This window comes from Tursiops truncatus, chromosome 17 (assembly GCF_011762595.2).
Source record: "Tursiops truncatus isolate mTurTru1 chromosome 17, mTurTru1.mat.Y, whole genome shotgun sequence".
Lineage (NCBI taxonomy): Eukaryota > Metazoa > Chordata > Mammalia > Artiodactyla > Delphinidae > Tursiops > Tursiops truncatus.
Genome location: NC_047050.1, coordinates 75705827 through 75724308, shown reverse-complemented (window position 1 = coordinate 75724308; position 18482 = coordinate 75705827). Strand labels below are relative to the sequence as shown.

Here is an 18482-nt window from a genome sequence, read left to right as displayed (position 1 = left end):
TCTGTCAGTGATGGGATGCTGGGGGAGTGCGGGAGAGAGGGACGTGGCTCCCTCCAGGTGTGCATCCTGGTTCAGCCAGGGCAGGAATATCCAGGTGGAGGGACCTGCAAATGGCATAGAGGTGTGAGGGAGGGCACATGTGTTCTGTAAACTGGAAGTAGCTTACCTTTGCTGGAGTGTAGGATTCCTAGGAGACCGATGTTGAGAGATGTTAGGACTCTGGAGCGTTAGATTGGGCTTGATCAATAAGGGCCTCATGTCATAACGTGCAGAAGCCAGATTCCCTAACGCCCAGGCTGACACTTTTCATATTACATAATGCATGCCGTGTCAAAAAGCATCATCATGTCTCGGGGTACCAATCCGTTAGTGATAACTTGCCTGTTGAAATTCTGTAAGCCGTTGGTGAACTTTTCATCTTTTGGGGAGGATGAGGATATAGAATAAATATTTGTTTTCTCAGGAATAAAAATAGTTTAGACTCTTGAAGGCCAAGCAAAGTCTGTATGTCTTTGACTTCTAGTTCGCTAGAAGCATGCCAGGTATGTACAGTAGGTACTCAGTACGTGAATAAACGCAGAAAGATCCTTGCTCTCATGTGCACTGCTGTAGCAAGCATTACACTGGGTTTGGGAACGTGATCGCTGAGAAATGGCCCTCTACAAGGTCTCCAGGCCAGTGAGGGGCAGAGAGAAGCAAGTCATTGGTGATGGGACAGTAGGTGAGTACGTTGTAGAGAGACGCACAGGGTAAGTGTGATGGATAGTCACCTTCCTCTGACCACTGAATCCCGTGTTCTTAGTTCTTTTTATGCCTACTGCTTATTTTCCCCATACTTTCCGATAGCCTTTTAGTAAATCTTCCACAAGGTCAGTCACATAGACTTCACATTCTCTTTCTGGGATACGATTTCCTGGAGATATCTGTTTTCTTCTTTTCTGAGCTGGTTGCTCCTTACGCCTTTTCCTGTGGTGTTGCCCCTGGACGTTCCTTTGCTCTCATCCTTTGGCTTTTCTTCAGAGTTGAGTTTCATGTTTGTGGTATCGCTTGTGTGTGTGTTTCTTGACTGACTTCTTCGTTTGGGTGGCGCACACCATACAGAGGTGAATCACTTTAGAAAGGTGGTCCAGTGTCTTTGGGCAGGTGCGGCAGCCTTCCACATTCCTTTCTCACGAGCCACGTTGCTCCGACTGTCCTGTCCTGCCACGCAGCTCCCGTTCTGGAATCTCCTTTCACTGTCGCCCTGGAGATGCCCTCATCTCTGCATCGACGTTCGTGTTTGTCCATGGCTTCCTCCTACTTTGTTATGCTCACATTTTGGTGGAGGACTTGCTCCAGTGGCTTCCTGAGGTAGGACGCTTAAGAGGCAGAAAGTTGGAGAGTGAGCGTGATGGAGAAGGTGATTGGTGGTGTGGCCAGTGTGGAGTTCTGTGTTGGCATCGCTCTGCTCCGTTGCCTCCTGTGCGCCATGTTACTGGTTTTCAGTTCAGAAGCTTATTCTAATTTTTTATTCTTTGTATGTAACTTTTTTCTTTCCATCTTTAGAAGCTTGTAGGAATTTAAAAAATTGTCCAAGTCTTTCTAAATGGCATGAAGTGTGGGTCTCTTTTCATCTACTGTTCTGCTTGTCTAGTGGGGACCTTCATTCTGGTAACTTTTACCCCTCAGCTATGGGAAAATGTTTTCAAGTTATTGTGCTGAAGATTTTCTCCCTTCTGTTTCCTTGTTCTGTCTTTCTGGAAGTCTTGTTATCCACAACTTGGGTGTTATAGACAAGTTCTGTAATTTTCTTATACTTTCACTCCAGTATACTTTTCTTCCCACCTTCCCTCCCTCCCTCCCTCCCTCCCTCCCTTCCTTTCTTCCTTCCTTTTTATTTTGCTTTCAGGGAAATGTCTTCAATTTGACTTAACCTTCTTCTTTAGTTTTTTATTTCTGTGCTAAGCTTCTTTAATATCCAAGAGTACTTCTTTTGTTCTTTTAAAAGAACATCCTGTTTTTTTTTTTTTACACATCTTTATTGGGGTATAATTGCTTTACAATGGTGTGTTAGTTTCTGCTTTATAACAAAGTGAATCAGTTATACATATACATATGTTCCCATATCTCTTCTCTCTTATCACAAAGCACGAGCTGATCTCCCTGTGCTATGCGGCTGCTTCCTACTAGCTATCTACCTTACGTTTGGTAGTGTATATATGTCCATGCCTCTCTCTTTCTTTGTCACAGCTCACCCTTCCCCCTCCCCATATCCTCAAGTCCGTTCTCTAGTAGGTCTGTGTCTTTATTCCTGTCTTACCCCTAGGTTCTTCAAGACATTTTTTTTTCTTAAATTCCATATATATGTGTTAGCATATGGTATTTGTCTTTCTCTTTCTGACTTAACTTCACTCTGTATGACAGACTCTAGGTCTATCCACCTCATTACAAATAGCTCAATTTCGTTTCTTTTTATGGCTGAGTAATATTTCATAGAACATCCTGTTTTTGTTTATTGATTGCAGTGTCTTCTTATCTCTAGGTTATTGATTGTATAGTTTCTGTTTCTTTCAAGTTATTTCCCTCCTTGCTTCCTTCCCTCCCACCCTCCCACCCCCGTCCTTCCGTCTGCCATGGACTGGGCCTTTTGACTTTTACATCAGGATATTCTGGGTGGACCATTTGTTGGGGAATCCCCAGTGTATCTTTAGGTCTTTCTCCTTGGCCTGAACAGATTCCCCAGACTCTTATCTGTAGAATTCTGGGGGCTGAGTGGGTGGGTGGTGGGAAGCTGAAGCATCCACCGTTGAGTTATGTACGCTGATGAAGTCCGCCTGTGTTAGTGCAGCTGGACAGGGGGACTTCAGTCCAGAGACCACGGAGTGACCGTCCAGTCTGTGTCAGAGATGGTGTTGAGGTTCTGGCTGTGGCTTAAGCAGCTTCACCTGGTCCTCTGTGTTTAGGCCTCCACCTTCCTCACCCTCAGTTGGCTGCACGGGTGCTGCCAGTTCTGAGTCTTCTGGGATACCGATGTGTAAATGGAATTGGGTCTTAGTTTTTTCCACTGCTGGCTTAGCATCTGGCTTTCTTGGCCTGCTGAGTCATTTACTATGCTTACAATCTTTCATAGTTTCCGTTTCCTCCAAGTTTTTTTTCTTATTTTGTTTTGGTTTTTATCTTCCATGTGAGAAACTTTTCTCACAGCTTCCAGAATTCCCTTTCTTTTTCTCCTTTCAGTTCTGCCTGAGCTATGTTTTGTTTTTAAAATTTTTTTATATCTCTTTAGTGTGATTTTGGTGGGAGAGGATGAAATAGATGTATATATTGTTGGTGATCTTACCCTGAACTTATTCGCTAACTTTGTGACTCATTAATATATGCTTCTTGGTATGGTTTAATAGTTTTCAGTTTTCCACATTATTTTCTTAACTGGAATGTAGGTTTGAAGACAGGGACTTGATAACATGTTTTTATCCCTCATTCCAGGTCTGGCACGGTATGCGTGGTAGGTATTGAAGCTGACTGTGAGGGGATGAACACAATAGAGCTTTGAAGAAGTGGTAGTGAAGACGATTTTATAAACGCACGTTGTCTTTTCTTGTCAGGTTCTTTCTGACCGCTATGGAAAGAGGAAAGAGAAACTAGGAGTATTTGTAAATCATCGTTTGACTTCGTCACAGAGTTATGGTGGCCTTCTGAACTGTGAGTCTGATTCTCTTGCCACACTTGTGTCTTGGTTTTTTGTTTTGCTTTGATTTTTCTTTCCCCTGTCTTAGGGTTTCTTTGACACACAGTAGAAACTAACAAAAGGTAGTGAATTTTGCAGAGTAAGTGAGAGAAAGAACAGAAGTTATGTAGTACCTTCTCTGTGTAGATACTATGTATATATTTTTGCTGAGATAGTGTAATAATAATGATTAACAACAACAGTAACATCGCATGCTTTAGAATAGTGCCTGGTGCCTTATAAACACCAAGTTATAGCTGCTGATGGGTCCTCACAATAACCCCGTGAGTGAGGTTGCTCCTCTCCCCTCTTTCACGTTTGCATAACTTTAGTACAGAGAGGTTAAAAGTTACTAAGCTAGTAAATGCAAAGCTGGGATTCAGACTCAGTCTGGTTCAGAGCTTGTGCCCTTTACTCTGGTACCTGATTGTCGTGGGCTCTGGATTCAGGTGGCAACTTAGCTACTTACTAACTCTTGACTAGCTACCTAAACCTAGCTTTCCCATCCAACAAACGGTGTTTTGATAGCACCTCCCAGGGTGGTGAGAGGTGTGTAAGGTGCTCAGCACTCAGAAATGTTAGCAGTTACTCCGTGGGAGTTTTCCCGTTTTAATGAGAGGAAGACTGGGCTCTTTGTAATTTGTAACTTCGGAATTTGTTTCATGCTCCACCGCTGGGAAGTTGTAAACTTGAGATTCTATCCCAGTTTGTCATTTCCAAAGACTGCTCTTTCTGGTTAGTTTAGTGGTAAATCAAGGACAGACAGTTGGTAGACGATTCATACATCTCTCCCGGGGTATTGGCATTGGTAAGCACTTTGTTGTACCAATATGTTGTGTCGGTAAAAGCCTCATGAACTTGGACTTCATGGATTCAGTATTCATGACAGTTTATAACTGTGTTGAATTTCACTTTGGCCAGTGTCCTTGTCTTGGATGTCCAAGTGGCAGGGCCCTGGTGGTTTTTCCATTTCCTTCTGAAGGTCAGCTCACTTTCCTCCTTTGTTCTCTTTCTTCCCAAGCCACTTCTGTTTCTACGGAGGCTAGGTATTAGGGAAGGGAAATTATGTCATGCAGTTTCAATTTCCTAGCAAGGCCCGTAAGTCTTACTCCTGTTTTTCCAATTCCTGCTGCTCTTTATTGGCTGTCAGAGGAGCCTCTTCTGCATGGCTGTGCCAGGTGTGATTGTGTCGCAGGTCGTGAGGTGACAGCCTTGTTTCATTCCCTCCTCCCAGTCCAGATTATATGTTTCTTCCTGTAACTGTAACATTTATTTGGGTGAAAGTCTGTTTCCTAGAGTCTTCGAAATAAAAAAGATTTTATTTCACCTCTGCATCTTCTCTGCTTGACCTGTGGGTGGTTTTGCTAAATGCTGAATGAAGCAATATTTAATGCTTGGCACAAAATAAGTTCTCTTAGTAGATCCAAACAAGAGGCAGAATATCAAGTGTAGCTTTTCAGCAGCATTAGCGCTTAAAAATACCTCATCTTGGTACAGCACAAGACGGTTACATGAGGGGGCAGTATTTAGTAGAAGTTACTCAAAAATCTTCTTCTTGCTATAATACACAGTGGAAGAAAAGCCTGACGGGAGGGTGGTGAGACGCCAGGCCAGCTCCTGATGGACCAAGAGCCTCTGCCCCAGCTCCGTGGAGCTTGTAGCACCAAGACATAATCTGCTGATCTGCGTTGGCTCTTTTTTTTTTTTTCTCCCCCAGTGTTTGAAAATATATAAGCCTAGGAAAATAACCTTCTAACCAGTGTTCCTGTAATTGTTTCCTCCAGCTCCAGACAAACAGTCAGACCACATGAGTAATTCTGGCCTCCCCCAGAGTGAGTCCAGAGCTGTGATGCTGAGGTCCAGGCCCCTGGATCTACCTGAGTGCCCCATCGTAAGCCCCCGGCCCACCTGAGCCCCTGCAGAATGGCTCTGCTCCAGAAGCTGCTTTGCCAGAGCCGGCTCTTGGTTCTTGCTGTGCTTTGGGGTGTTGGGCTAGAAGGCAGGGGCTTGGGATGCAGGAGTTTACAACCGCAACCCTAAGAAAGCAGAGCAAAGTTCTGGAGGAGCGGAGTTGCTGAAATATGTATGGAGACCATTTTCAGGGTTAATGGTTTGTGGGAAGGTGGTAGACAGAAGGAAGGCTGCCTTGAGACCCTCTGAAGACCCCCATTTTGGAATAAAGACATCTTTTAAGCATCTCGTGCCCCCCTCCTGGAGGCCCCTGGAATCCTCTGCTTTAGACGTTTCTTTTAGCGTTTGCATCCATGTTTCCTAACTATATTTCTGTACTAGTCAGGAGTCACTGATGCATCAATTTTAGAAAAAGTTACATTTTCAACTTTGCTATATAGTTAAATCACAATTTTTGTTTAGACCCATAATTTAGTTTTTAATTTTTCTTGACTTTGTAAACATTGCTCACTGTTGAGCCAGTTAATTCAGTGTGATTACGTTTCCTTTTTTGTTCAACTTTTTGTTTTCCTGCTTTCTTGGACCTCTAATGGCCACATTTTTTTCCTGTTTGCTTAATATTCTTAAGTCTGGCTAAGAGTTCTCACCTCCTCTACTAGCTCTGTAAGTAAGGCTGATCAAGTATTTTAATTCTGTCTCACCCCCGGGCACACCTGCCCTTTCCCTGCCTCCTCTGGGCAGATGTTCCTCCTGCCTGCTGGGAACGGTGCCTGGCTTGAAGAACATAGGGCAGATGGGGCAGGAGCAGGGAAACAAGGTAGAAACGTTGATGGAGAAAAGTATGGTGGGAAGTGCAGAGGGAGGGGACGACTGTCTTCCTGGGGGAGCCTGCAGGGGAAGAGAAGAAGGGCTGGCTGTAGCTGTGGAAGGGCAATCCAGGTAGAGAAAGTGCAAGAATAAGCACAGAGATGGACCTAGATTGTACAGAGACTGTACATATTAACTGAGTTACAGACTCTACCCTTAAGAGATTTAAACAGGTTTACATGGGAAATGTGATTCAGATTGTTAAACGTCTGATGTAAATTTTTAATGTTGTCCTAAAACCTGAGCATAGGAGATATCAGGACACTTGAATCCAAGTGATAATCTTAAACTGTTGATTTCATGTATTGATTCATGGAAAAAAATCCTTATAGAGCACCTGTCACAAAAAATAAAATTGGCCTCTGGCTGTCCAAACCAGTCATTGGCGCCGGACTGTGCTGAAGCTACGCTCCGTTTGTCAGGCAAGAACAGGGCATTTAAGAAGCTGTCCAGAAGCTGTTCCACATTTGGCTGCACTGGGAATGTGGCAAGCAGAGTGGGTGGAAAATGTCACTGAGGTGTGTACACACCAGTCTAATTTGTAGGGCATAGCTGTAGCATCCTGGAGGAAAATAAGCCGTCCGTGATGAGGTCATGCGAGACCAAGGGTGATTAGATTAGATCCTTTTGCAAAGAAGTGTCAGTGCATTTGAAACGCTGAGGCAAAATCGTAAGAAATAAGGTCCACAGAGGCTTTCATGATTGCCAACTCCAGGGCACCTCTTATGTAAACACCTGGTAGTTTTCATGCGTGGTCGGGACCCTGCACCTGCATTTAGTTCAGTGCGTCCAGTGTGTGCACATTACCTGCTGTGTGAGCCTCCAGTTTCATACGCACAGCTCTCTGAAGAGTGCATCTTTATCTTTCCAGTCTCACATTGTGATTCAGGAACTTCGGGTGAATGTAATAATCATAATAGCTGCCATTTATGTGTCAGTTGTTGTGTGAGTTAGAATATTATTTAATTTTTTATAGTAATTCAGGAAGGTAGCAGTTACTATTCACGTTTTGTAGATGAGAAACGGGTCTTAGAGATGTTAAGAAACTTGCCCAAGGTTTCATACGGTGGTTATCGAGTTTTCAGGTTCCTTTGCAGTAAGTCTTAGCCCTTGCGCTCCTGCATGTGGGTCGTGCTTTCATAGCGAGGAGCGTCGTGCTGCCTGCTCACCTGCCCGCGGACCTGCCCGCGGACCTGCCCGCAGCACTGTGCTTCCTTTCTGTGCTGTCAGCCACGTGTCGACCACGATGCGTGTATTCAGCGTGTATGTATCGCCCATGCTGACTTGCGTTACCACCGTATCTGCAGAGCTCTGCAGGTAGTTGCCAATCATGTGTTCCTGGCTCATACTACGGAAAGAGTGTGGTTTCAGCAAATACTTGTAAAAATAGGGAAATTGGTCCATTCCTGTCCCTAAAAGTAGGGAGACGACTTTTCCTGTGGTTTTTACATTCAGAGTAAGGAGAGGAGGGGATTTTTTTTCTTTCTACCTGTTTTGGCATATCACAGATATTTTTTTTAGCGGGGGGCAAGTAGGGTGTTGGGAATTGGGATGGTAAGGAAGCATTTTAGATTTTTGTCTACTCATGAATTCTAAGTGGCTTATCAAAATATGCAAACTTTTCAGCATTTCTTCTTTGATTAACTATATTAAAAAGGATAGATGTCTCACTAAAAAGAACAAAAATTTGCCACTTGCAGCGACATGGATGGACTTGGAGGGCATTATGCTAAGTGAAATAAGTCAGACAAAGAAAGACAATACTGTATGTTATCACTTACATGTGGAACCTGAAAAAATACAACAAACTAGTGAATATAACAAAAACAAAAAAGCCTCACTGATATAGAGAACAAACTAGTGATTACCACTGGGGAGAGGGATTGGGGAGGGGCAGTATAGGGGTAGGGGAGTAAGACGTACAAACTATTAATAAAATAAACTACAAGGATATATTGTACAACATGGGGAATATAGCCAATGCTTTATAATAACTGTAAATGGAGTATAACCTTTAAAAATTGTGAATCAGGGCTTCCCTGGTGGCCCAGTGGTTAAGAATCTGCCTGTGAATGCAGGGGACACGGGTTTGAGCCCTGGTCCGGGAAGATCCCACATGCGACAGAGCAGCTAAACCCGTGCGCCACAACTACTGAGTCTAGGGCTCTAGAGCCTGCGAGCCACAACTGCTGAAGCCCGCGCACCTAGAGCCCATGCTCCGCAACAAGAGAAGTCCACGCACTGCAATGAAGAGTAGCCCCTGCTCGCCGTAACTAGAGAAAGCCTGCACGCAGCAATGAAGACCCAACACAGCCAAAAATAAAATAAATTAATTAATTAAGAAAAAATTGTGAATCACTATATTGTAACCTGTAACTTATGTAATATTGTACAGCAACTATACTTCAGTTAAAAAAAAACGATGTCTCAATAAAAACTTCAATTGAAAAAATGGCCAAAAGGTTTGATTAGGCCTTTCATCCCCTTCATATGGATAAGAATAAGCACACAGAAAGATGCTCAGCATCATTAATCGTTGGGGAAATGCAGATGACAACCACATTGAGATACCATTGCAATCCTATTAGAATGGCTATAGCATTAAAACAGAACAAGACAACACAGGGTGACAGTGCCCAGAGACAAAGCTGTGAAGCAGTTAGAACTCTCTTGCTTCGCTGGTGGGAACGCAAAGTGTTATAACCACTTTGGAAAACGATTTGGCAGTTTCTTATAAAGTTGAGCATATACTTATCATACAGTCCAGTAACCCTACTTGGAGGTATTTACCCAGGGGAGATGAAAGTTTATGTCCGTGTGTATGAATGCTTATAGCAGCTCTATTCATAATCACTTAAAATGGCAAACAACTCGGATGCCCAGCAGCTGGTCAATGGGTGAGCAGGTTGTGGTCCGCCCTTACGGTGGAATCCTATTCAGCAATAGGAAGGAATTAGCTACTGACATAGGCGGCAAAATGGGTGAATCGCCAAAGCATTGTACCAAGTGAAAACACAAAGCGCGAATATAACTTTGATTCCATTTATACAACATTTTGGTAAAGGCAAAGCTCTGAGAATAAAAACGAGGTGAGTGGTTGCCTAGGGCTGAGGGTGGGAGAGACCTGCGTACAGAAGGGCATGAGAGCACTTCTTGGGGTGATGGAAAGGGGCCGTATCTTCCATGGCCATACAACTGAGTATGTTTGTCAGAACTCACTGAACTGGAGGTTTTTCTGTATGGAAATCATACACCAAACTTAAAAAAAAAAAAAGATAGTTGACTTCTGTGTATATACATACAGATAGATATTGCACACACTTCAGCTCAACTTTTCTTTCAAGCTGGATTTAATTTTACTTTTCTGGATGAGGTATCCTGGACGTTTAAGTGAAATAGATTTTAGCATAGACACTACCTTGAAGTCCTTGGCTGATTTTTGTATGCTTATTTATTCATGACCTCTAAAGGCTTTATAACGTGGCTTGTCTTCGTATAATACAATTGTATATTACAGATGTCATGTAATTAGCATAAGTAAAAGTTGTTTTAAAAGTTAAATTATTTTAGGATTCCTTCCATGTTGTTCAAGCTCTTGTAGCTCTGGAGAAAATAGTTTTACCAGCTTTAAAAATTAATATGAACTGTTTCCTCAGATTGATGGGACAAATTTATTTTATTTTTAAAATATTTATTTATTTATCTATTTGGTTGCACTGGGTCTTAGTTGCAGCAGGTGGGCTCCTTAGTTGCAGCAGGCGGGCTCCTTAGTTGCGGCTCAAGGGCTTTCTCCTTAGTTGCGTCTTGCTGGCTCCTTAGTTGTGGCATGCGAACTCTTAGTTGTGGCATGCATGTGAGATACAGCTCCCTGACCAGGGATCGAACCCGGGCCCCCTGCATTGGGAGTGCAGAGTCTTAACCACTGCCCAGCAGGGAAGTCCCGAGACAGAGTTAATTATGCAGTCTTCATCTCTTTTGTTTAGTCAGCTATAATTGTAGGGTACAGTTAGTTATATTTTACACTGCTAGAAATAATAAGAACGTACACAGAAAATAATACACATTAGCTTTACTGAACTTAAGACTTAATTGTGACTGTAAATACACTTTCTTAAAAGTATGTAAGAGAGTTACTTGTTATTACTTTGTGGTGCCTTTTGATGTCCTCCAGAGCTGTTATTTAGCACTTTTCCCCAATAGGCCCTTGCTTAAGAAAGGCTTGTATAGGGCAGGGAGGGAAATTAAAGTGGAAAGTTGTGTGTGTATATGTGTGTTTTAATTTTTATTTAAAAATAAAAGTTTGTTTGACTTTAGAAAATAAGAAGGCCGCTATTTTAAATGATGAGCTCTTCATGATTTTAGGATGGGAGGATACTCCACTGTGTGGTTATAATAGAATCAGTGATAAAATGAGGCTGGTTTTTGTTCCTTTATTGCACGTGCCCCTCTGTGTTTGAGACCCGCCTTACTCTTCCTTAGAGATGTAAACCACTGGGTGCCCAGACCTGCTCACCGCAGCCCCTGCCTGCCGCCCTTTGTATGGTGAGCATACTCCAGAGATCTGCTAGTAGCCTTCTTGATAGCATATTGAGGGACAGAAGAGAGATTGGAATTGTTCTGCTTACATTTTGTTGTCTGGCTCCACCCCTGTGTTTTTCTCTGGAACCTGCACTAACTTAACCCTGGTTCTGCAGTCTGAGAAGAGGGCTGGGATGCTTCTTACAGTTAACGGTGTTTCTGGGTGCTGTCAGTGGTCCATTTGTGTGGATGCGGGCGGGCAGTTTGCCGGGTGCTCCCTCTGGTTGGGATCATGTGTCGTTGCTGCACCACACGTGTGGAGTGTAACTGCCATGTACAGTGTCTTCTAAGAGGTTTCAGTGTGACTCACTGTTCAATTGAAAGGTTATTGTATATGCAGAATAGAAAAAAAATAGTGGAGCGTACACTTAAAAAATATGTAACCATATTTATTATATTTTTCAAAAGGATACTTAACAGGTCTTCTTAAACAAAATGTACTAAAAGATATTAAACTCAGTTTTATCTTTTCTGGGTGACGGGATCTGCGGTATGAACACTTGTCGATTTCAGTACGCAATGACACAACTTTTGCCTTTTTCGTCAATATCATACCACTAGGTTGGCGCCTCTGAAAGCCCTTCCAGCATCCTTTGTAGTTTGCTGCTCCTTGTTTTGTTTTTTAAATTTTAAAAAATTGAAATATAGTTGGGTTACAATGTTTCAGGTGTCTAGCATGTTTTGTTTTTTTAAATGAAAAAATTTTTTTCTTTCATGGAAAAGTTGTAAGATGCAGTATAGGGAACTCCCAAATACTGTACTTCACCTAGATTCACCAAATATTAAATTAACATTTTGTTACATTTGCCTGCGTGCCTTCCCTACCCCATCCCCATTTTCCTCTTCTCTCCCTCCCCATCCCTCCCTGCCCTCTCTCTCTGTCCCTGCATATATATATGTGCACATACACACACATATATTTACTTTTTTTTTTTTACTTTTTTTTTAAAGAGGTTTCTCCACAATGCTATCCTTTTTTAAAAAATTAATTAATTTTATTTTTGGCTGCATTGGGGCTTCATTGCTGCGCACGGGCTTCCTCTCGTTGTGGCGAGCGGGGGCTACTCTTCATTGCAGTGCGCAGGCTTCTCATTGCAGTGGTCTCTCCCATTGCCGAGCACGGGCTCTAGGCGTGTGGGCTTCAGTAATTGTGGCACTCTGGCTCAGTAGTTGTGCCTCGTGGGCTCTAGATCACAGGCTCAGCAGTTGTGGCACACGGGCTTAGCTGCTCTGCGGCATGTGGGATCTTCCCGGACCAGGGCTCAAACCTGTGTCCCCTGCATCAGTAGGCGGATTCTTAACCACTGCACCACGAGGAAAGTCCCCATATATTTACTTTTTACCAAGGCCTTTGAGAGTAGGTTGCAGCCATCACGCCCTTTATCCCCTTAAATACTTCGGTGAGTATGTGCTAAGAACAATATGACCGTAATATAATTAATATAATTATCAAATTTACAAAATTTAACGTTGCCTTTGCAACCCAAACACTTATCAAAATGTAGACCACTGTCATTTTGTTGAACCCAAGTTCGTGTGCCCAACTCACTGTGAGGCCAAACAAACCAGAACGTTGGAATTTGAAGAACAGAATGGTGTATTGCAGGACCAAGCAAGGAGACCAGGCGGCTCGTGCTTAAAAGACCTGAACTCTCCGGTGGTTCTGCTAGTAGCCTTCTTGATAGCATATTGAGGGACAGAAGAGAGATTGGAATTGGAAGAGTTTTTATAGGTAAAACTCAGGAGGAGGGCTGCAAGGTGTGTAACCATCCTCTGATTGGTTGGTGGGGAGGTAAAAGGGTGGTGTTCAAGGAATTTCAGTCATCAGTCTTCTGCTTCCAACCAGTCTGGGGTCTATGTGCTTCTGCTCAGCCTGAAGTTAACATCTTCCACCTGGGTGGGGCCCTTAGTTCGTGTAGAAGCAGTCAGAGATCTGTATCAGATTGTTAGGTATATCCCTTGAGGAGGAACCAGGATCCTGGTTTATCACTGCATTATTCTTTCTTTCTTTTTTTTAATATATAAACTTATTTATTTTATTTATTTATTTTTGACTGCGTTGGGTCTTCATTTCTGTGTGCGGGCTTTCTCTAGTTGCGGTGAGCAGGGGCTACTCTTCATTGTGGTGCACGGGCTTCTCATTACGATGGCTTCTCTTGTTGCCGAGCACAGGCTCTAGGCACGCGGGCTTCAGTAGTTGTGGCATGCGGGCTCTGTAGTTGTGGCGCAAGGGCTCAGTTGCTCCGTGGAAATGTGGGATCTTCCTGGACCAGGTGTCGAACCCGTGTCTCCTGCAGTGGCAGGTGGATTCTTAACCACTGCGCCACCAGGGAAACCCCTGCACTGTTATTTCTTGACTGCTCTTCCTTTGTTTCTGCATTCCCTCACTCCTCTAATTAGTAACTGTTGGAATCTGCCCTTTGGAACTCAGGGAAGGTCTAGGAGGCTGAAACCTTTCTTACAAACAAGAAATGGGGGGCACAGAAAGTCCCTCCATGCTCACAGTCCCTGCCCCAGCACCCTCCCCCGCCCGCCCAGCCCGAGACAACTGCTGTTTTTCTCCCACCTCAGATCAGTTTTGCCTGTGCCTGTCGCAGGATTTCATGTCAACAGAATTGTATAGTATGAATGACTGTGTAAGGCGTTTTTTAGCGCAGTGTAGTTGAGATTCATCTATGTTGTTGTGTAATTCGTTCCTTTCTATTGCTGAGTAGTATTTCCTTGTATGAGTCTATCATATCTTGTCTATCCATTCTTTCTCGGTAGACATCTTTATTTTTGAAGAAATTTTTGCTGGGTGATGATGTTTACTTTCAGCTTGCTGATGAACTTGTTGTCCTGTCGTCCTCTGGCTCTTTGTGCAGATTTCTGAAACTTATTTTCTACAACTTTTTCATCTCTGATACTCTGCCTTGCAATTGTCAGCTTGACTCAGCTTCCCAGAACTTGAAATTTTCTCTCCTCAACTTACTGAAGCTGCAGTGCTCTGCTTCGATTCCCCTTCCTGTACTGTTGTCCAGGGTTGCCTTCAGCCAGACAGAGGGTTCAGTGGGGATCACAGGCCTGCCTTGCCCGTTGTCTCAAGATCTGAAAAGTTTCCTGGATTGTGTCTATTTTTCTATTTGTTTACCATTGGAGGGCATTTTCCATACTAGTTACCCTTTCCTGGCTGAAGTGGACATCCCTAGGTCAGTGGTTTTTTGCGGTACACGGGCCTCTCACTGCTGTGGCCTCTCCCGTTGCGGAGCACAGGCTCTGGACGCGCAGGCCCAGCGGCCATGTCTCACGGGCCCAGCCGCTCCGTGGCATGTGGGATCCTCCCGGACCGGGGCACGAACCCGTGTCCGCTGCATCGGCAGGCGGACTCCCAACCACTGCGCCACCAGGGAAGCCTGGTCAGTGCTTTTTAATGGCACACAGCTCATGTGCTGTACTTCTAAATTTTCTGGTAAATAATATGATAAAATTGTACTTGTTTTAATATTAGCTTAGCTACTGATTTTACTACCTACAAAATCTCAAGTAATTTCCATTTTGACAGAGAGAAGCCTATTCTTTCTTTTGTCAAAACTTTCATTTTATTTTATTATACTAATATAAGACATTTGGTTTATTCTGCATTGTGTTTAATGCAAAGTAGCATTTCTTGGCTGTCTTACCAAATGCTGTGTTGTTTGTCATAAACACAACTGTTAATCCCCACTCCTTCAAGCAGAGGTCATTTTCTTCCAGTCACTTGCCCACTGTCAGCGATGGGTAGTGTAGTGAGCAGTGGGCGAAGCTGGGACTGGTGAGTGAGCGGGAGGAGAAGGGAGACGCTCGAGGGCTGTTCGTTGGTCAGCACACTGCCGAGCGCCCGCTGTGACCCAGCCCTCTGCTCTGCACTGCTGAAGGTCAGTTTTTCCCTCTGATGTTGCAGATGATTGGTTGGAGATTTGGAATCATTTTTGGCTCTTCTTCTAGTTTTTGTTGTACATTTTAGTAACTCAGTCTCTCCCTTTAAAAAATATCTTTGTTAATTTGTGAAACTGAGATTAATAGTACAGTGTATTTCTTTTTTTTAAATAAATTTATCGTATTTATTTATTTTTGGCTGCTTCGGTTCTTCGTTGCTGCACACAGGCCTTCTCTAGCTACGGCAAGCGGGGGCTACTCTTTGTTGCGGTGTGTGGGCTTCTCATTGAGGTGGCTTCTCTTGTTGCGCAGCATGGGCCCTAGGCCTGCAGGTTTCAGTAGTTGTGGCACATGGGCTCAGTAGTTGTGGTGCATGGGCTTAGATGCTCTGCAGCATGTGGGATCTTCCCGGATTAGCACTTGAACCCATGTCCCCTGCATTGGCAGGTGGAACTCCTAACCACTGAGCAACCAGGGAAGCCCCAGTGTAAGTATTAAAATAATTTTTCTTTACGTAAGCCTTTGTGAAGTGACATATCATGAAATGAAGAAATGTGTACATACTACATAGTTTCTCTCTACTAGTGACAGCTGCTTTGAAATACAATAGCCTCGTAGAATGATGGTGTTTGTGTGTATTTATGACATATGCTCATAACCTCTGTATGACATATGACATAGGACATACCCTAGAACGAGGGGTGAATGTGACTTAAAGGCACCATGGCCAGAGTATTTCCTTTTTTTTTTAATTTTTAAATTTTCTTTATTTTTTTATACAGCAGGTTCTTATTATCTATTTTACACATATTAGTGTATATATGTCAATCCCAATTTCCCAGTTCATCCCACCACCACCCCTGCCCCCCCTCCCCCCCGCTTTTCCCCCTTGGTGTCCATACGTTTGTTGTCTATGTCTGTGTCTCTATTTCTGCCCTGCAAACCGCTTCATCTGTACCATTTTTCTAGGTTCCATATATATGCGTTAATATACGATATTTGTTGTTCTCTTTCTGACTTACTTCACTCCGTATGACCGTCTCTAGGTCCATCCACATCTGTAGAAATGACCCAATTTTGTTCCTTTTTATGGCTGAGTAATATTCCACTGTATATATGTACCACATCTTCTGTATCCATTCGTCTGTCAACGGGCATTTAGGTTGCTTCCATGTCCTGGCTATTGTAAATAGCGCTGCAATGAACATTGGGGTGCATGTGTCTTTTTTTTTTTTCGATACGCGGGCCTCTCACTGTTGTGGCCTCTCCCGTCGCGGAGCACAGGCTCCGGACGCGCAGGCCCAGTGGCCACGGCCCACGGGCCCAGCTGCTCCGTGGCACATGGGATCCTCTCGGACCGGGGCACGAACCCGCGCCCCCTGCATCAGCAGGCGGACTCCCAACCACTGCGCCACCAGGGAAGCCCGCATGTGTCTTTCTGAATTATGGTTTCCTCTGGGTATATGCCCAGTAGTGGGATTGCTGGGTCATATGTTAATTCTGTTTTTGGTTTTCTAAGGAACCTCCATGCTGTTCTCCATAGTGGCTGTATCAATTTACATTCCCACCAACAGTGCAAGAGGGTTCCCGTTTCTCCACACCCTCTCCAGTATTTGTTGTTTGTAGATTTTCTGATGATGTCCGTTCTGAGTGGTGTGAAGTGATACCTTATTGTCGTTTTATTATTTTTTTAAATTTATTTTTATTTATTTTTTGAACTTATTTATGTATTTATTTATGTATTTATTTATTTTTACATCTTTATTGGAGTATAATTGCTTTACAATGGTGTGTTAGTTTCTGCTTTATAACAAAGTGAGTCAGTTATACATATACATATGTTCCCATATCTGTTCCCTCTTGCGTCTCCCTCCCTCCCACCCTCCCTGCACTGGCTGCACTGGGTCTTCATTGCTGTGCACAGGCTTTCTCTAGTTGCGGCGAGTGGGAGCTACTCTTGGTTGCTGTGTGCGGGGTTCTCATTACAGTGGCTTCTCTTGTTGCGGAGCATGGGCTCTAAGTGCGTGGGCTTCAGTAATTGTGGCTCATGGGCTCTAGAATGCAGGCTCGGTAGTTGTGGCACGTGGGCTTAGTTGCTCCATGGCATGTGGAATATTCCCAGAGCAGGGCTTGAACCCGTGTCCCCTGCATTGGCAGGCAGATTCTTAACCACTGTGCCACCAGGGAAGCCCCTCATTGTCGTTTTGATTTGCATTTCTCTAATAATTAGTGATGTTGAGCAGCTTTTCATGTGCTTCTTGGCCATCTGTATGTCTTCTTTAGAGAAATGTCTATTTAGGTCTTCTGCCCATTTTTTGATTGGGTTGTTTGTTTTTTTTATTATTGAGCTGTATAAGATGTTTATATATTTTGGAGATTAATCCTCTGTCCATTGATTCATTTGCAAATACTTTCTCCCATTCTGAGGGTTGTCTTTTCGTATTTTTTGTAGTTTCCTTTGCTTTTCAAAAGCTTTGAAGTTTCATTAGCCCATTTGTTTATTTTTGTTTTTATTTCCATTACTCTAGGAGATGGATCAAAAAAGATCTTGCTGTGATTTATGTCAAAGAATGTTCTTCCTATGTTTTCCTCTAAGAGTTTTATAGTGTCCAGTCTTACATTTAGGTCTCTAAGCCATTTTGAGCTTATTTTTGTGTATGGTGTTAGGGATCGTTGTAATTTCATTCTTTTACATGTAGCTGTCCAGTTTTCCCAGCACCACTTATTGAAGAGACTGTCTTTTCTCCATTGTATATCCTTGCCTCCTTTGTCATAGATTAGTTGACCATAGGTGCGTGGGTTTTTCTCTGGGCTTTCTATCCTGTTCCATTGATCTATATTTCTGTTTTTGTGCCAGTACCATATTGTCTTGATTACTGTAGCTTTGTAGTATAGTCTGAAGTCAGGGAATCTGATTCCTCCAGCTCCGTTTTTTTTCCCTCAAGACTGCTTTGGCTATTCAGGGTCTCTTGTGTCTCCATACAGATTTTAAGATTTTTTGTTCTAGTTCTGTAAAAAATGCCATTGGTAATTTGATAGGGATTGCATTGAATCTGTAGATTGCTTTGGGTAATATAGACATTTTCACAATACTGATTCTTCCAATCCAAGAACATGGTATATCTCTCCATCTGTTTGTATCATCTGTAATTTATTTCATCAGTGTCTTATAGTTTTCTGCATACAGGTCTTTTGTCTCCCTAGGTAGCTTTATTCCTAGGTATCTTATTCTTTTTGTTGCAATGGTAAATGGGAGTGTTTCCTTAGTTTCTGTTTCATATTTTTCATCAGGAACGCAAGAGATCTGTATAGGAATGCAAGAGATTACTGTGCATTAATTTTGTATTCTGCAACTTTTACCAAATTCATTGATTAGCTCTAGTAGCTTTCTGGTGGCATCTTCAGGATTCTCTATGTGCAGTATCATGTCATCCGCAAACAGTGACAGTTTTACTTCTTTTCCAATTTGTATTCCTTTTATTTCTTTTTCTTCTCTGCTTGCTGTGGCTAGGACTTCCAAAACTAT

The 18482-nt window shown here is 43.1% G+C and overlaps 1 protein-coding gene across 11 annotated transcripts in view; it reads left to right on the top strand.

Annotated features, from left to right (window-relative positions):
- The window catches only part of PTK2 (protein tyrosine kinase 2), a 252784-nt gene that overhangs the window by 26753 nt on the left and 207549 nt on the right, over window positions 1-18482 (top strand). For 3 of the 11 annotated variants that reach the window (XM_033843153.2, XM_073794838.1, XM_073794837.1), the window contains exon 2: window positions 3585-3681. The exons of the other annotated variants lie outside the window; for them this stretch is intronic. The gene's annotated coding sequence lies outside the window, so the exon portion shown is untranslated. The remainder of the gene's footprint in view (window positions 1-3584; window positions 3682-18482) is intronic. 11 annotated transcript variants of the gene reach the window in all.